Source organism: Lepisosteus oculatus, chromosome 11 (genome assembly GCF_040954835.1).
Source record: "Lepisosteus oculatus isolate fLepOcu1 chromosome 11, fLepOcu1.hap2, whole genome shotgun sequence".
Classification (NCBI taxonomy): Eukaryota; Metazoa; Chordata; class Actinopteri; order Semionotiformes; family Lepisosteidae; genus Lepisosteus; species Lepisosteus oculatus.
Genome location: NC_090706.1, coordinates 37,324,978 through 37,343,930, shown reverse-complemented (window position 1 = coordinate 37,343,930; position 18,953 = coordinate 37,324,978). Strand labels below are relative to the sequence as shown.

At 39.2% G+C, this 18,953-nt stretch overlaps 1 protein-coding gene across 2 annotated transcripts in view; it reads right to left on the bottom strand.

The window, feature by feature from the left end:
• rnf44 (ring finger protein 44) overlaps positions 1-12,611 on the bottom strand; it is a 38,739-nt gene extending 26,128 nt beyond the window's left edge. The window contains exon 1 of one of the 2 annotated variants that reach the window (XM_006631926.3): positions 11,512-12,611. The gene's annotated coding sequence lies outside the window, so the exon portion shown is untranslated. The remainder of the gene's footprint in view (positions 1-11,511) is intronic. The other variant, XM_015349781.2, reaches the window with a different exon arrangement.
• Between the last annotated feature and the right edge of the window lie 6,342 nt (positions 12,612-18,953).

Here is an 18,953-nt window from a genome sequence, read left to right as displayed (position 1 = left end):
ATTTGCGATCTTCCTCAATAGTGGAACTGTGGGTAGTTCGGTGGCTCTGTGGCTAAGGTTGCCGGTTTGTATCTCGCAGTCCGCAGAGGAATCCTACTCTGTTGCAAGGCCCTTAACCCTAACTGCTCCAGGGGTGCCGTATAAATGGCTGACCCTGCGCTCTGACCCCCAGCTTCTCTCCCTGTCTGTGTGTCTCATGGAGAGCAAGCTGGGGTCTGTGAAAAGACAAAGTCCTAATACAAAAAACTGTACATGGCCAATAAAGTGATCTTTCCCAGTAAAAATGTTATGAAGATTAAACACCTAAACTCCAGATAGGCTTTGATGACATCAATCGTACATTTATGTTTCATATCTGTAGTGCCTGACTTCAAATAATAATAATAATTAATAATTTTAATTTATAGCAGATAAATAACATTAAAATGCCACAGAGGAAACTGAAATAAAGACTTAAGGTGGGCAGATTATCATACAAACCTCTTTTGACTTCCTGTAAAACCTCATCTCATTAATAGATTGCTTGAAAAATCCCACACCAAGAAGTATTAAACCTAATATAATCTATTTTATCGGTAATAATGATTTCAGTCAACGGCAGCAATGTATGGGGTCTTCAGGCGAGGGCCTGAAGTAGACGGTTCTATTTCAAAATGCAGATTTCCGTTAAGCCCTGTGTCATGGCCAGTGTAAATTCAGTTTCAATTAAGCTGTTTTGTTATTTTTATCCATATTCTTATCCTCCGTAAGATGATTTTAAAAAAATTATAAGTGCACCGTGGAATCTGCATGTAAAAACCACAAAAAGCAGAAGCAGCGTACAGATTGGTGTTGCAGTCCGGAATGTTTATTTTTCTAAAAATAAACTATTTTGATGGTACAGTCTCAAGGTAGCCAGCCGGGCTACAGGTCTCAGCTCCGTCCCCCTTTTCTTCCTGTTAAGTTCATTTCCAGGTTAACCTCCCCGTTAACCTCCCCACAATGTCTGGCCGCCTACACCCCTTGCAGTGCGTCCTATCGCTGCTGTCTGATTCCTGGCTGCTTCTATTCATTCAAAGCCAGGCAGGCTTGAGATCATCAGACTGTCTTGTTACCGAAACAATAGCTACTTTGTCTGCAACGTCGCAATTGTGTTAAAGGGACTGAATTTGCCATAATTTTGTATGTAACCTCAGGTTCCTCTTTACAGATCACCAAGCCTGCTCTTCAGCATTACTTTTTGTGTTGAACTCTTCCAAAACGAGCTATGTTATGAATTCCATTCCTGCTTTTTTTCTGCATTCGATTTCTTAGGAGAAAAATAAAAACCCGATGGCTGTTTGTTTGTTTGTTTTTTTTTGCCAATGCAGCGCTACCGATATTAATATTAAGTTATCCATCCAGTACCAGAAACTTGATTACTCATAAGGGTCACGGTAACCCAGAAGCAAATGTTGCAAAAGTGGGCTAAGCTCTGGGCACGAGGATGTGTGCGCACGCGTATAGGAGCAATCTGGAGACAACAATTAACCCAGCCAGCATGCATTTGGACAGTGAGAGGAAACTGGTGCACCCAGAAAAAAATGCACAGGGACCTGTTTAGAACATGCAAATTCCACTCATAAGGTACCCCGGTCTGGGTTCAAACTCCCTGTTAAAGAGCTGTGAGGCACAAGCGCTATCTGCCCCACCCGCCAGTCTGCCCATTGTTAAGGATGTCACGTTTCTGCTTTGTCTGTCGTGCACGCACTCATTTCCTAAAACACAAATAGTAGTATGAAATCAGGCGACCACAGTTATTACCCGTGAAACAAAGATGAGTAAAATTAAAAGAAAAGCTGCAGTGATTATTGTTGACTGTATAACAATCGCCATACATTAACGATAAAGGTCTATCGCCCGTGAACGAATAAACAACAACAGTGCTGTAATGCTCAAATATCAATTAGAGTAAGTTGAGACCGTCACAGAGTACACTATTTCTTACACCTATTTTTTCTGACTTTGTTGGCTGAGCCAGTTCTTCATCAGTAAGAAAGAGTATTATTTCACATTTTTAGATGCAATGTATGAATTCATATTCATACCTACTAACACACTGCTCGAGTTCAATCATTTAAAAAGCAACATTCTTTTGCTTTTTGTTTTTTGTTTAGAGACTGTTTTTGCAAAGGAAGACTGCTGGCAAAAACTGGCAGCATTTGGAGAAAAAAGAGGAACACGCTTCACTGTTAATGAAATATGCCAGAATCACAGGAGTAATGGCTGTCACATTCAGGAGGAGAGAACACTGCAGATTTGCAAGGATTTTGAGGTTCTGTTGTTCAGAAAATAGAAAAAACTTGCCTGAACATCTGTGAATTGTATAGCACCTGCACTATCAAAGCTGACCAGGGACTCTGTACATAGAATTCAAGAACCCTTTTATCACAAATGCTATATATATTTCAGTCATGTATTTTTTTTAATTTGGCATGTTCCAAATGGTTTTCCCATGCAATTAAAATCTACTATCAATTCATCTGCTGCCCCCCAAAATAAACTATATTTATGGCAGTTACTTTTGTGGAAATTTACTGTGGTAAATGTGTATGTTAATTTCAGACATTTATGTTAGAGTTTTTCACAATTTAAACTGCTGTTACAATTCTTTCTTCAGAGTGTGCCATTTTACTTTGCTCTTGTCCATAACACACTATCACAGATAATAATTTAAGTCACTCATGACAGAGGACAACCTAACAACAAAAGTGGAGGGAATGTAAATATAAAATGCATTTTATAGTAAAACATAAAATGTCATTTTCTTTTTCACCTCTTATGATTATCCTAAGTGGTTCAGTACTGCCTATTACTTCTGAAACAGGTGCACATTTTGGCAGGGGTATGACTTATGTTAAAAGCAACTGTGTCTCTGAGTGCCGTCCTAAATTAGCAAAACAAAAGACCCTAATTATGCTTGAGGTGTTAGGGCTCGTCTCAGGAATGCACACAGCTTGTTGGCTTGAGACAGCAACGTTCGCGACTGGACATCAAGATCCTCAACACTGAGATGAGACATGAACCTTTTCTTATTGTGTATATGATATAAAAGAAGAAAAAAAACTGTACAGACAGGTCCGATTTGACTTAGAATAAAAGCATCCCTGTAATTATGCTTTCACCCAGCTGACTTTAATCTGTTATACTGTATTAACAACTTTGTGGTAGAATGCTTTGAAGAACTACCCAGTCTAGACTAGGAAACAAAGAAAGAGAATAACAGCCAACTATGGCAAACAGGCAAGATTGTGCTACAAAAATGTCATTTTTAAGTCCACCAGACCTCATTTTGTATTGTCAATATAAGACCTGTAATGGGCACAGGTAAATTGTCATACTGACAGCAAAACAATGAATAAAACCTTATATTCTCTTGCTCCACAATTTAGAGAGGCATTTCAGACATAATATAATCGATAACACATTGAAACAAACCAAATAAGTGACAGAAGTAAAACCTAAATTTCCCAGTTTCTACAAGGGAAGGACACAAGACCCGTGAAAGAACAGAGCTTTCCAGATTACTGCTCTTTTTTAGGTGTTTAAATTCTTGCAGAAAAAGCAAGATTACAGCCTCCTTGTGCATTAAATTCCTCTTTTAGGCTAATTGTCATAAACAGCTTTCATTTAAATAATACCAGCATGTTTATACCATACCATGAAGATTCTTTAACTTGGCATTAATGGTAAATTGCTGGTTCACATATATAACAAATGGAGACAGATAATCAGGCTCAATTTAATTAAGAAGGTGGGGCATTTTCAGAGGGAGCTGCTACCAAGATGATTAACCTAAAAAGCTAAGGCAGTACCTCAATGATTTCTGGCAAAGTACAGCTTGTCCATGGATGGAGAATCTCTCTCTACTTGACAAGCAAATGGTGTGGGGCTTAATTAGTGTCGTTTAAAAAAAACAAATCTTTGTGAAGAATGTCTCACTTCCGTATCAGTAACTTTTTTATCTGAAAATCTTTACTTAAAAACCCTGAGCTGTTCTTCACCAACAATATCATCAATTCTGTTCACTGGGATTAATACCCCATATATCCTTAGTGTCTGGGGTGCTAGACACCATCCCATTTACTCTACATTCTTGGAACTTAAAGACTCACAAAAAATTCCAGGAGTCCAATTCTTCTTAGGCAAGCTACACAACTCCCTTCATTTCAGAAAATCCTTCACATTGAAGGTTATTTTCATTATTTGTGTTGATTACAAAAACTTTAAAGTAATTGAGTTTAATGCTAATTTACACTGCATCTGTTTCCCATTAATTTAAATTTTACACAGCTTAAGAAGAAATTGAAGCCACATTTGCAATGGTAGGAACGACAACCCACAAGAAAAGCTAAAATTAACTTAAACGCTACACACTGTGATTACATAAATGAAAAATTGCTAGCAATTGCCCAATATCTGCTGTAAACTTCTATAGTCTGTGTGAGATTAAATCAACAGTTACAACAATTGTACAAGTACCATCCATACATACAATCCATCTCTTTTCTAACCACCTTATTCAATTTGGGGTCACAGGGGGCCAAACCTATCCCAGCAAGCAATAAGCACAAGGCAAGATACACCCTGGACACAACACCAGTCCATCACAGGGCACACACAGACATTTGCTGAAACTCATGCATTAGGTACAGTATTAGAAATTCCTATCTACTACTTTTCACTAAACAGTTTTTTATCCTACTAGGTATTTCCTTATTCCTTGCAGCAATATTTGATATATTGAAGTTAGGTATTGCAGTAGGAAGGTATCTGTCCCACCAAAGAAAAATGGCAAGAATGTCAAACACCTCTGTTCAGTTCACTGAGTTAAATGATCATGTCAATGCTTTCCCATGTGTCAAATAGATATATTTGCAAAACTATGCTTAGAAAGACAAAATATGTATTTCCATACGATGCTTTTAAGGTCCTGTCTGTGGTATTATTGTAGGTGCACTATTTAAAGTTAAAGGTGAATAATCTATGAATTTGGGCCCATTTCAATTCTAGACGGAACCTAACTTTGGGTGACAGTCATTTTAGTAAATAGTCATTTTTCTTCCCTTATTTATCAAAACACTTCTACTCTCCACTTGCAAAACTTTCTCATAAAAGCGACTGCCCTACAGTAACACACACATAGAACAAGTGATGAAGAGGTCAAAGTAAGTTTAACTAGAGAGAGAGGGAGAACTTCGTCAGGAATGCTAGTCTAAATAGTTTGCAACACAGAGAACTGAACAAAGAAGAAGCTGCAACAGTCTTTTCTTCTGCCCCATCCTTCTTCCATATATACATTTTTTGTACACACTTTTGTACCAGCAAAATACTTGCCATACAGTGTGTGCTTTTACTCACTGCTTGGACAGTGCCTGTACAGTTATGATACAGTATTTTAATACACCTTCATTTTCACATTTCTCTCTTTAAAGACACTGAACAATAAACAGTGCGAGATGGATTTGGTATTTCTAACTTTTAAGAAACAAGACAAAAATTAATTAATAATTTAAAAAGAATCGCTTTATGTGCATTTTACTAGGGTGTTAGTAAAGTCAGAATGCTTTTAAACATAAAGAGGGCACAAAACAAGAACAGCTGTCAGAGGTTTGGTTGCATTGACTAAACTGGTGTGCATTCATGGTCCGTACACCCTGCCTGAGTCCTCTGGGTGTCTTCCACTCAAATGCAGGAAGAAAGTTAATTTACAGGGGAACCGTCTCTATTTCACAAATATAAATGCTCTGAAAACCCTTCTAATTAAAAGAGAGGTGGCAGCATAATATGACAAACACAAAAGAAATAAGTAAATGGGCCTTGAAGCATGTCATATCTTAATAAGTGGAACATTCTTACCTCTTATTTAGTTAAAATGTCTTAATACGACTGATTATAGTACATAACAACTAAGCTCTATTTTTCAATGTCTCAGCATCCAATCAGTTGAAAGTGTAGTTGAGAAAATCAAACTGTTAGAAGATTCAGATGTCATCTAATCGACCGTACAATGTTTTCTGGCAATATGAGCATTGCAATGCCACAGAAACGTTCAATATGTGCAATATAATACATCATTTTTATATTGATCTCCAGTTTACATTCATTGATCAGATTAAGCTGAAGGGGTTGTACCAATAAGGAGAAACATAACTAAAGCAACACTTTAAATATTTACAAAAGGTGTACATGGGGTGTCTAACTGTGCCCAGTCCATTACTGTCCATTCTCTTTCCAGCATGCTGTCTGACTGTCCAAAAATTCAAAATCTTATTGACAGACATCCCTGAATGATTTTTAGTATTAATTTGCCTAGGTCCTGCTTTTTAGAACCTGGTACACAAACTGCAGTTTCTAATCACAGAGAAGCATTCTTACATTTGCTCATTCACTGTACACATTCTGAAGAGGATGATAATGGGTGATGCATTAATTGGCCTAACCTTCAATTGGAACACTGTGTTCCGTTTCACTCACGCTGGTACAAGAAACTACTGCTGCACTAAAGGGAGTATAAAGGAACACAGCCTGGTGTGCAGGGAATGTCATGTTTCGACAAAATAAGGGAAGTGAATCCGTCTTAGATAGGAAAGATGTGATTATGTGGAGACCACATTCTTTCATTCTCATACCTTTAGCATTGTACACAGTATTCTGACAGGCACTGACCAAGTCAACTCAGGGGACTTTGTCAAGATCAGCAGCAACATAAGGACCCAGGGACACAAATGAAAAATATGTTTAGAGTCACTTAAGACTAACAGGAGATGCTTCTTTACATGGGAGATTATAAGACTGGATTCTACTCTAGTCATGTTGCTGAAGGTGACTCAGCAAGCTTTAAGAAAAATGTATTATTCTTAGATCATTAAGCTACCAGCAAATAAACTAGATGGGTTCAATGGCCTATTCTCATGTGCAACCTCTTAGATGCTTATAATCAATGTCTTAAAAGTGAGTCATGATAAGTTTCTTTCATGACGGCAAAAAATAAAGAGAAGATAGTGTAGGTTCATGAATCTGAAATTGCGTGAGAGCAAACTGCTGCAGTCTAGGAGAGGGATTTTTACAAACATTGTTTTTCTAAACTAAAATTTCTAAATCTTAACTCTGTTCTCCACTTCATTGTGCCTGAAGGTGAGATTTTCACAGGCTTACACATAAACACACTTCTGAGTGCAGCACTGGGACGACTGAACTCACAACCCATCCAAATATCTCAGTTCAATCTATGAACATATCTGCTGCTAACAAAGTCACATCCTTCATCACTATTTGCAGATTTTTAAATACCTGCTACATTTTCAGGTGTTTTCAAAAATATCTTTATTCAAATGTGAGGTGAGCTGATGGTTTAAAAACAGAACTTGTTGCACTTTTTTATGTACTTTAGTTGTTGTTTTTTTGCCAGTGACTTACAACATTCAATTCATAACACAACACAGTATTATTCTATCATATCCATCATTAGATAGATAAGATCACTTTATTGGCCATGTACAATTTGTGTTAGGAATTTGTCTTTTTGCAGACCCCAGCTTGCTCTCCATGAGACACACAGACAGGGAGAGAAGCTGGGGGTCAGAGCGCAGGGTCAGCCATTTATACAGCACCCCTAGAGCAGCTGGGGTTAAGGGCCTTTCTCAGGGGCCCAACGGAGTAGGATTCCTCTGCCGGCCGCAGGATACTAACCAGCAACCTTCCAGCCACAGGCACAGATCCTGATCTACAGAGCCAACCCCATTAGTTAGGTTAACAGGTTAAAAGCCCTCCTTTAAATTTCAATTAAATAAGATGCATATGGTATTAATGTATTTCCCAGCACACTGAAAATCAGTATAAAGGCCCTTCACCCTTAATGATGTTTTTCTGATAATGTAGAGGATTGTGTTGCTAAACATTTGACTCCTCTATTTTCCCACTATACACCATAGATAAAAAGCTTTTCATGCAAACGTGCATGAAAGCAAAGGTACCCTGGACCACAGTTTGAAGAGTTCTTTTTTATTGCAATAAAAGTAGGATTGAACATTAGCAAAAGTAAAATGAGATAATGAAAATGTCACTGCAGAGCATCAGTAATACAGATATACAGCAAAAAGAGAATTTCCTCAAGGACTTGCTGCAGCCTTCTGCAAGTAAGCTAAGAGAGGAAGGGTATCGTGGAGTGGGCATGTATGTGATGAATGAACCTGTTGGTTTTGGTCACCCCTTCATTATTAAACACCCCTTAACCTGCTTTTACTGCCACCTGAATGTAATCACCTCGGTCTCCCCTTCTTGATCACTGTCTTAGCCTTGTACTTCAAAGTCAAAGCCCATGGCAATACCCATTACTGGAATGACACCTGATCTCCAGTACCCTTGCTCTCACTTTGACCAAAGCCTCACATGATTCCTGCAAGAATTACAGTAGTCTATCCTCAGAGGCTACGGTATCCTTGTCCCATCTATTCAGACTATGTCTCAAAGCTGTAGCTGTAAACTCTACAGCCCCTTTGACACGTGCACCAGAGACTTTTTCACATCTGACAACAAAGCATTAACTTCCAAACACTCTCAAACATGCCCTGTTTCAATCAAAGCTTTCCACAACGGCATTGTTTTTTAATGTATTATTAAATGTTTTGAATAATATATAGCCTATATGTGTTATTCATGCTGAAGATTGCCCTTTGTCTAGTGTGCAAGAGATTATAGGTTCTTCTGTGAAATTCTAAAATCAATTTGGTCTGATTTGCTCAAACACAAAAAGAGGACATGCTGCCTAGAGTCTTCAAAAGTGTGCCATTTAATTTGAGACCCCAGGAACCCACTAAAGCATAGTTGAACCCAAACTCTAAAGCAATTGCCTATTGCCATATTTTTAAACAACTTTGCATGAGTAGACTATAATGGAAAAGCAGGTTTGAGTCACTCCGTGACTCATTTCAACGCCATTTAAGGTTCCCCAAAGAATGGCAAACCAGTCTGAAATAAAACATTCTCAAACATCTCAATAGAAAGAAGAAATACACATTCAACATAAAACAAAGGAAAATATAGTTCATTATAGAAAAATCTGAAGAGATTTTAACATCTGGAAAATATTAAATCAGATGCATTGGCCAAAGTCGAAAATATGGACCAGATGAGAGGTCACACCACAACATGCCATCGTGCACAACACCTAATTTGTCACAAGGCAAGAAAAAAGGAAAATGCAAATCAGGATGCGACTCAAGCTTTCATGAAAATGGAGTTACTGCGAGATAAAAGCCTTCAGCTGAAGTAAAGAAGACCACTCCATGATCAGTCCCTGTCAACATGCTCAACAAAATCCTTGGCACATAGCATCCGTTTCACAATGGAGGAAATGGCTGTCATTCATGCCTATTATGAACTGGGATGGCACCCAGCAAATCCTTTCAAATACAATCTACAGTACCCCTAAACCAGACACCTCCAGCACGGATTACAACAATGACACGAGGCTACACTAGACAGATTGCTGCATGCAGCTTGCTCTCCTGTTAGTCTGTGAGCAACAGTTGTTCTGTGAACAATGTCATTGTTCCAACAGCTGCCTGTTCATAAAATGAAAAGCTAAATGTAACTTTTTTTAGAAAACTCTTCCGCACAATGTGAAATGTGTGCGACATGCAGAAACCAGATATTAATCCTGACAAAAGCCTAACCTGTGGGCTTTTATTTTTGGACATTCACTTAAGTCAGTTGCTGGATTGTTCTGACAACAGCCCACAGTACTGCACAGCACCAGGCTCCAGCTCACCGGGTTTCAAACAGATTTGATGTTAAAGTGTTGTGTCCCCGTGCATACACCTTGGAATGGCTGAAAAGACAACACAGTTAATCCGGAGCCCTGAAAGCACTTTAGGGCCGTGTACCTGCTGTAAGAAAAAAGTGCCTAAGGAGACCAGCCCTATCAATGTCACTCCCACTGTGGCACCATACACACTTCCTCTTATCCCTTCTCGGCTCAGAGCACCTTGGAAATATGTGGCAATACTGAAAACCACCAATACAGGCATCGGGTAGCCTGGCGTTACACAAGAGATAAACGGCTACTTTAGCAAGCAGGGTGCTTTGTCAAAAGTAGTGGGGAAGAACAAAAGAAGACACATTGGTTATACCAATCCATGAAAAACAATGCAACGGTCTGAGCCAGTGTCCCTCTCATCCTGTCTAAGACCACCAGTCCCAACATCATAAAATCGTTTCCACTCTATAAGTCAACGGACACCTACAGTACATCAGTGCCCATCTTATTCACGGATCGTTTTGAATGTGGACAATTACAGTAGCTCTGCGGCGGTTACTGACAAGTGTCAACGAAATCAAGTTTCTTAAGTTAGAATTTACGGGATTATTACATGCTAAAGCAGAAACACGTTCCTGCACCCATTCCAGTGGATCCAGTGAACCGAAGGGCTCTGAGAACTGCCGAGCACAAAATTAAACAGATCAGACCAGGCGATTCAGGCATTATCAGGTTAAAAACTCTACGTCTTCTCCCGGTCTCTACATTTAGCATGATCTCGGGGCAAAATTGTGCAGCGGCCAAGTAAAGGCCTAAAACAAGACCTACAACCCAACTTCCCTGTATTATCAGTCAGATCTTCTGCAGAGGCAGTTTGGCATAGAGGAATTATATAAGAGGTAACCCAAAACGGAGCGGTACCGACGACTTGCCAAAATAATAACAGTACGGGAAGCTGGCGCTACACCACTTAATAGATTTTAAAAAGAATTAAACATCAACGAAGATTTTGAAATGATGGTATATCTAGATCCTGAAAAACCGCCATTAACACCAGCGTCAAGAGAGGCATACATAGGACAACGCATAAAATAACAAATTAGAATACCCTGTGCGATTTAAATATCTTTTGTATTATATACGTAATTCCAATAGAAACGGCAGGAGTTTAGATGTTCCAAGATTTGTATGATAAGATTAAAATCAGCCCAGAGAAAATTATTATGCCATCTAAATGCTTCGGGTCTTTTTTGATTATGTTTCTTCTCATCTCAATGATGTCATATAAGTTGTTTGATATGTAAATGTTATTGCACTTGTAATCATCTCAGGCCTCTCTGTGTCTACTTGCTCCAATGCAGAGAAAAACACTGCAATGTTGCAGACCGGAATAATTCTAAAGAGAGGGAGACAAACGCATCTTTGAAGAGATGATGTTCCGCCCTGTCCCTCGCCTTAAAAAAACAACAAAGTAAATGATATTCACTCAGCACATTTACAGAGAGACGCGGTAATATACGATTCCAATAGACTTATTCCCGAATGTAAACATTACAACATACAAATCAAGGAGGGGCTCAAGCAGGGGAGAGAGAAAAAAAAAAGACAAACAGAAAAGCTAAATGCAAGCCTCCGGAATTCTGATCCTCAGCGAAGCAGTGCAAACGCTCGGATGAAACTGTGCAACCGTGACGAAGCAGTGCCCGAAAAAAACATAATGCAAAAAGAGTTACCTGATTGTTAATTTGCAAGCATTTTATTCCTTGATCTCTCCCATTATAATCGCTTTCACATCTCTTTCATATTTTCAGTGCATCGCTACTATCTCGAGCCGTTCCTGAAAATGGAACATTCCGAGGGTTCCACCACGTTTGTCGGCAAAGGTACGTCCGCCCGCACGGGGGTTTCACGCGCGGGGGGCCGGGGCACTCGGTGGCCGCGCGACCGCAACAGGACCCATTGTCGTGCACCCGGTGGGTTAACTCGCGCGCGGGAACCGGGCGTGCGCCCCGCTGCACGTCTCGGGTGAGGGGCGCCTCTTCTGGAGCTCACCCCCGGCCGTGAACATTTGAGAGCGCTGACTCGAGCTGTGAAGGATACGGGTACCGTAATGATCCTACTAAGGTGACTTAAAGATCATTCCCCCACCCCTCCTCCTTCCCAATGTCATGTTCCGGTGGTGAAGAACGCATTTCATGTAGGTCAGTGGATCTGCGGTTTTAAAGGGTACTTTTATCAGTGCAAGGGTCACGTCCCGGGTGTTTTGTTCATAAACGTGCCGCCGGTCAGCTCCCCGCAGAAGTACTGCCCCGAGTTTCGGATGTGCTCTGGCTTATGTAAGACGCGGGTTGGCCCGGGTTACTTGCATCTCTGAGCAGTGACGGGTGTTCCCTTCTGGCTCTCCGCTCGTAAGGCTGAGCCTGCCTGAGGTCAATGCTTATACCTTTTTATTACGCCGACACAGCACTCGGACACTGCAGTATTAAACTCCCGGTTCACTGTTCGCATTCCGCAACGAAGAGCCATGGATGTGCCCGGCTCGACAAAAAATAAAACGTCTCATGTCACCTTTTTTGAAGTGTTCCATTCCCCCTAGAAGACATCCCAAGGGCGTGGATACGTCAGTTGAGCTTATTTCTTTCACACTATGCAAATTAAGCATTAGTTGAAAAGGGTCCACATTTTCCCCGGTACAGACTTCGCCGCTATCAATATACAGAAAATCGGATCAGGAGTCCTCATTTCCCCCAAATCACTATCCGCGTAGAATGACGGGTTGGATGCATATATATATATTTTTTTTAACTTTGAGCGGAGAAAAAAAGCACAAAAACTTCACAAGGTGTTCGTGCCATTTCTTTCTATCTAGTGCAGCAATTGTATTTAAGGAAGAGTTGCACCTCGCACTTCTGGAAACACTGCAAGTTCAACACAAAACACACGTATACAAAATAAATCTCTGTACATGCACGTGTTGATGGGAAGACAAAGGAGAGAGGGGAATGTTTTTTTTTTTATTTTCTGGAGGAGAAGCATGTGGCATAAGAGGATCCTAAATTTATTTTCATCCACACACAACTGCTGACTGTAACTGAGAATGATCATTCTGTCATCACGTAAGCACTGAAGAAAAAGGAACCCCAAATTGAGCCCAAAGGATCTTCATGGGCAAAAAAAAAAACGCTTTCCTAAAAGAAAAATGCATTACATATAAATAATCCTACACTGGAGTGTTGGGTTTTGACCCGGGTGCTTCACAAATGTACAAAATCCGTGATTGTGCACTACTAATCATCATCACTGTCGTCAAGTTGAGCAGCAGACCAGGGACAGATGTCTTGCAGTCTGCCTGTCTGACAACCACACTCCTGATTTCTCCTGCCTGATGGAAAAAAAAAAATGTAGGGCGAGACACCAGATCAGCTGGTCATCACCTGGTTTCAGCTGTGGAGTATACAGAATTCCCAGATCCAGTGGGAAAGGTTCAGGTCCGCTGGACAACACCTGGTCAGTGTTTCTTGTTTGGTAACGCTGCTGGGTTTTCATGTGTTGTGCTGGCCAAGCAGAAGGCCACTGCAGATCCCTTCTTGGGCAGGGGAGGGAGAGCGTGTCTCAGGTGAGGTTTCAGATCTAACACTGGGAGACAAAATATGGAAAAGATAAAAGGGAAATGAGGACACAGAACACTGACCATGTGTATGAGTAGGAATTCAGATACAGCTCTGACGACCTGCTAGTGGAATTCAACAGAGCACAGTGATGAGGAGGGAAATACTTGCACAATAGAAGCTATTTAGGATTTAGGATCGTGTGCCAGAACACCTTTTCATCTCATTAGGTTGCTGGTGCATTTTGAGGGAGGAAAGACAAAAAAAACTTTAGGGCACAAATTAAACATTAAATCTGCCTGGAGGAACTCTGGAATGCAGTGTAATGTGAACAATTGTTGATGGTGATCTTCTGCATGGTGGTGGAAATCTGGAAGTGATCACAATACCACTAAGTAATAATAAAAACATAATAACTTCATAAACGCAGTGATTTGTAATGTGGTGTTTGCACCTTTTTCACATTTTCATTTCTGTTATTTTCCTCATGTACTCTACTATAATTCTGTTTTTTAATAATACAGTGATTTTCAAGTTCTCTTCTTACTGAGCTCCCAGTTACTTAATTCTTTAGTTACAGTATCTAGCCTTTTTAAAAGCTTTTTCTAAGGACTTGAACAACTGCAGATTCCAGGTTAGCTATAAAGATATTTATTATTTTTAATTCAGACTTTGTTTTATGCAGACTCTTTTTTGCAAGGTGACGTACATGAAATAAATAGGTGGTGAGTCAAACAGCAGAAGGAGAAGAAATATACCAAATAAAGTTTCACAATCCATCAATTAGATATTATAAAGTCAATAAAGCATCAGTTGGAGAGATACTGTATGATAAAGTTAATAATTTGAAATAACCCGTTAAAATAACAAATACAGTCGTGTATATTGCAAGGTGGTGAATGTGTAATACAACAGGAAGATAAACTGTAAAAACCATAGAATAATAGAATACAATAATAATACGCAGTGCTAAAACGATCTGCAGGTATCTATACAGGGCGTATGACACTGCTCTTGCACACAGTTTACTCCAACTATCCCCGAGCTGAAGAGAAAAAGTCCGTACAGTCAGAGATGGGTCTGTGTTTTAACAGGAGAAATTGCCAGGAGGTTAAATTAATTATTCTGGCCACTGGGTGGCAGCACATACAGCTAAAAATCCACACACCCTTCAGGAGCCGGCGCCAGTCTTAACAGCCAGGAGTCGATCAACGGGACTGAAATTGCACCTATAATAATATGTTTCAAATTCAGCACTTCCAAAATAAGACAAAAGTCGATGAAATCACCTGATGCTTTTTGCGACAGAGGTTTACAGAGGTGCTCAGGAGGAGTCTGGCCTCGACTCAAAAAGCGAGTACTTCTTGTTGGCCACCTGATGATGTCATCAGACTTGACTGGCACACAGGAATCGGTGTGTACAGGAAGGTGGTCTCGGCTCTTTCATTCACCTTTCAGTTATTTCACGATTATACCTGTTTGGTGACAACAGGGAAAACGAGGTGGTCACTCATCACATTTTGAGGACTGTATAGTACAGTATCTATAGTAGAACCGCAGTGTGGTAACAGTATAGGAATAATGATGATATAGCCAAAAATAGAATTTGAATAGACTTTTTGAAAATTATATAATCTCGCTGAAATGTATTTTTATTTAGTTTATATGTCTCTCTTAGCTCAGGCCAGTCCAACACTGTATCAATCATCCAATTAATGTTCATTTAAAAGCTATGCGAATGCATTGCATAGTGTTTTACAAGTCAAACAGAGGCAAAGTTGTTTTTTTTTGTATTTCTATTTTGTTTATTTCTTGCAAACGCAAATAAAATTACTTCGTTTTGTATGTATGCCGAAATGAACCGGCTTATCATCTTACCAAACAATATGACGTGTCTGAAATTTCAGAAACGACACTGTTCTTTTAAACAGAGGTAGAATGCCTACGTACATATGTACATATATATTCCTAACTTTTAATTGCATTTGCTTTGCTTTTGAAAGTTAAAATTTCTCGTCTTCGAAATGTTTACGTATTCCTTGTATTCAAATTAAAATGCTGTCATACGCTATTAAAATAGTGCCCACCAGGGGGCAGTGCAAACGCAACAAATACCGTTTAGTCTATTGTAACTTCTCTGTGCTGTAAATGTTGCGTAAATATTTTTTTATATATTTTTTTTTTGGACTCGGATATAAATATACTGATATATCTTTCTACTGCTGAACTAGTTCAAGCGGCACTGGGGATTTTCACTGTGTTCAACGCTAATAACTGCAACCAATCCATTGGTGTAGAGTATTGCAGAGGAGAAAGGACATCTGAAAAGGGCCCAGACAGGTGGGTAAAGGCAACTGTGATTTCAGCTGGCTTGCCACGATGAAGTTAGTCCATGCTTGAGGAGAGCACCACCCTGCCATTTCTAATCTTCCACCACTATTCGTCTCTATCAGTGTGCTACGACATAGTCACGTGGTTTTCATCACGATCCAATGGACCTGCACACAAGTTTATCTCTATTGCATGGAGGTAACACTGATAAATAAGCCTGCAATAAAAATGACAAGTTATGGTTGAACTTTGATAACTATGTGAGACGCACAAGCACAAACGGTATCATTTGAAGCATTTTTATGATAACAGGTTTATCCTTAAACAAGAAACTGAAATTAAAACGCTAAAAAGATCAACTACTTTTGGTTATGGCAAAAAAACAAAACAAAGCACAAACGATTTGTCTAGTCTAGTAGTAATTCAGCAGTGTAAGGTTGTTTTTGAAGTGTTGTCCTGTTTATAAAGAGTTATTGTATGTGGCTCTCTGAGAGACATATAAAAGAACCTATAGCAGTGTGTTTATTTGAGTACACATTATTTCTGTGAGTTGCCATGAAATGTGATAATTTTTGACATGATAAAGATTACACAGCCTGAACAAAGAGAAGACAAATATCATTACCTGTCACATCATTCTTGTCACTAGCACTTTGACTGGATTTTTTTTCAAGATGCAGGAATAGGAAAAATGTAAGAGATGTTACAGATAGGTGGAAGGCATTTGGCTTAGTGGTTAGCTAGTAGCTAATTAAACTGAGTATCTCCAGCACCTTCCTCCATTAAAGATGACGGAGTATGAGCGTCAACAACATGGCTGTATAGCTTGTTCCATTCCCCAGTAACACTTTGCATGGTAAGCAGCTCCTGTGCTTGGTTTTAAATGTACACCCTTGTACTTTCCACGTGCCTTCTGGTTTGGGATTCGCTGCTGAATCAGAGGAAACCCATTAAGTTGCCCTTGACAGTGCCTTTGAACACTTGAGTGAGGTCTCCTTGTAGTTTTCTCTGTTCGAGACTCAAGAGATTTATTTCTCTGCGTCTGGCAGACAGTGTAGGGCATTCCTTTAAGTCCTCTTTTCTTGGGTGTTCTGTTCTGGACTGATTCCAGGGCGACACTATCTTTTCACTAAAAGATGGTTTTGTAATTTCCGAATACTGTAAGGAGCTCAGAGTTAGCGGGTAGCTCAGACTTGGAACAATGTGGTGACAGATTACGGCTTTCATGGCATTTTAAATATGGGTCAACCACTGAAACTGTCTGGGAAATGTGGAAACTTGAAAATGCGATTTTTGACAAAATGGAACTATTTATGAAATTTGTCAGAGTAGATCCCATAATATTTTATGTCACTATAGTTAATACTACAGGAACCAGCTGTGTATTTACACAGTACATTCGTTATTAGTTGTAACATAAGGATTAGGGTTAAGCGTAGTATTTGCTTAGGTGGTTCTTCAGTATTCTTGCTTTTACCCAGTAGGTAGAATCCATATTTGAGTGTAGAGGCTCAGCATGTTAGACGTTATCCCAGCTTCTGAAGTGTTAAACAGACCAAGAGATGATTCCCCCTTAGAAGGGACACTAATCCATCACAGGATCACTTCCACTGGTGCAATTACACCTATTTTTACAGTTTGGGGAACAAGAGAAATTACAGTAAAGTACTTTTATCAAGAAGACAGAAGCAGTATCTACAAGAACTAGCAGGGACACTCTCCCAGTGACAGTCCAGAGATCTAAACACTACTCAAAGATGCCCCCATGTGTTTTCAAGGGTAACAGTGCCAACAAATGTCCCACAAGCCACAAATACATAAAGCGTCTGTTTTAAATTTTTCTTTTGAATATGAAATTTGTCGTGAAAATTGAAACAAATGGGAAATACAGGATGAATATTTAGACACCATGCAGCTGTGCACTGGCTAATTAGACTGGATTGGACTGGGTGCTTGACAGCTCCTGAACAAGAAAGCAATTAAGCAAATGGAGGGGTTTCTTTCCTTTTGACTATGACTATGGTAATGTACAGGTCGCCGACATGTTATGATGGCAGGTTGTTAAATGATACAGCAGTTGAGCAAAAAGTAAAACATTTTTTGTATTATTTAATAATGTGATTGCAATTTGTTTCGTTTAGTACATTGAAACAAAACGCAGCCCAATACCTTGTAAGTAGCCATCTTCCCAAATGTATCAGAAGGAAATTTAAGTGCAAGGAGGAAATAAAGGCAAGGAAAGAAAGGTCTCTATAGATTTACTGCGAGCAGCAATAAAACAGGTCAACGCAGAAAAAAAAGATGTTTTGAGTTTTCAGAAGGCTTTGTGTATGACATAACTGGGTCATTATTATTTCTGAAGCATCAGTTTGTCTCAGCTTGCCAATATACAGTTGGGCTAATCCTCTTTGCTGTAGACGTCATATTCCTCAATCTTAACATTTTGCTGTGGTCTGAATTTCTTCAGTAATAATATCCTATAAATACATATCAAGTTAAATTGTTTTTTTTTTTTAAATAAAGTACTCCCGTAAAAGTCATAAACCTTGGATATGATGATTTAGATTGCACTTTGATCTCTGAATACACAGGTTTGTATATGATGCATATGACGTTTGAATATTGATACTGTTTGCTGCCTGCCAGGCTCCACCCAAAACAGAAAAGCTTTGTAGGTATATACATGTGAATGTGAATGACACGCTATAAAACCATAGTTCAAAATAAAGTGATAAGAAAAGTCAATTTCTTACAGTACATAAGTTCTACCTGACAGTTTTGATTCCCTCAGTGACTCTCTTTTAACTTTATTTAGTTCCACTAAAAGTGTATCAACCCAGGTGTCACATACTCTGCTTTCAACTGACATGAAGGACAATTTAGACATCTCTAAACATAAGAGCAGAAAAATGGTTACAAATGACAGGAGACCATTAGGCCCATTAGCTGCAGTGTGATCTACAAAACATTTTAAGAAGTTACAATAATACTCAACATGTTGCATTATTAATGTCTTTTATTATTCCGTATATGTAACAGTGATTATTTGGCATTAATTTTATTTTCAGCATCTCACAGTTTGTCTTTGATGGGTGAAGGCTAAGGAGCACTCAAACCTAAAACAGTATCTTTTTCTGAACAAAGACAAATTTGGCTAACTTGGCCTTGTCAAAGTCCGAAGGAAAGGACCGGTTAAGGAGACTAAAAAAGATCATATCAAATTTCCAGACAGGTTT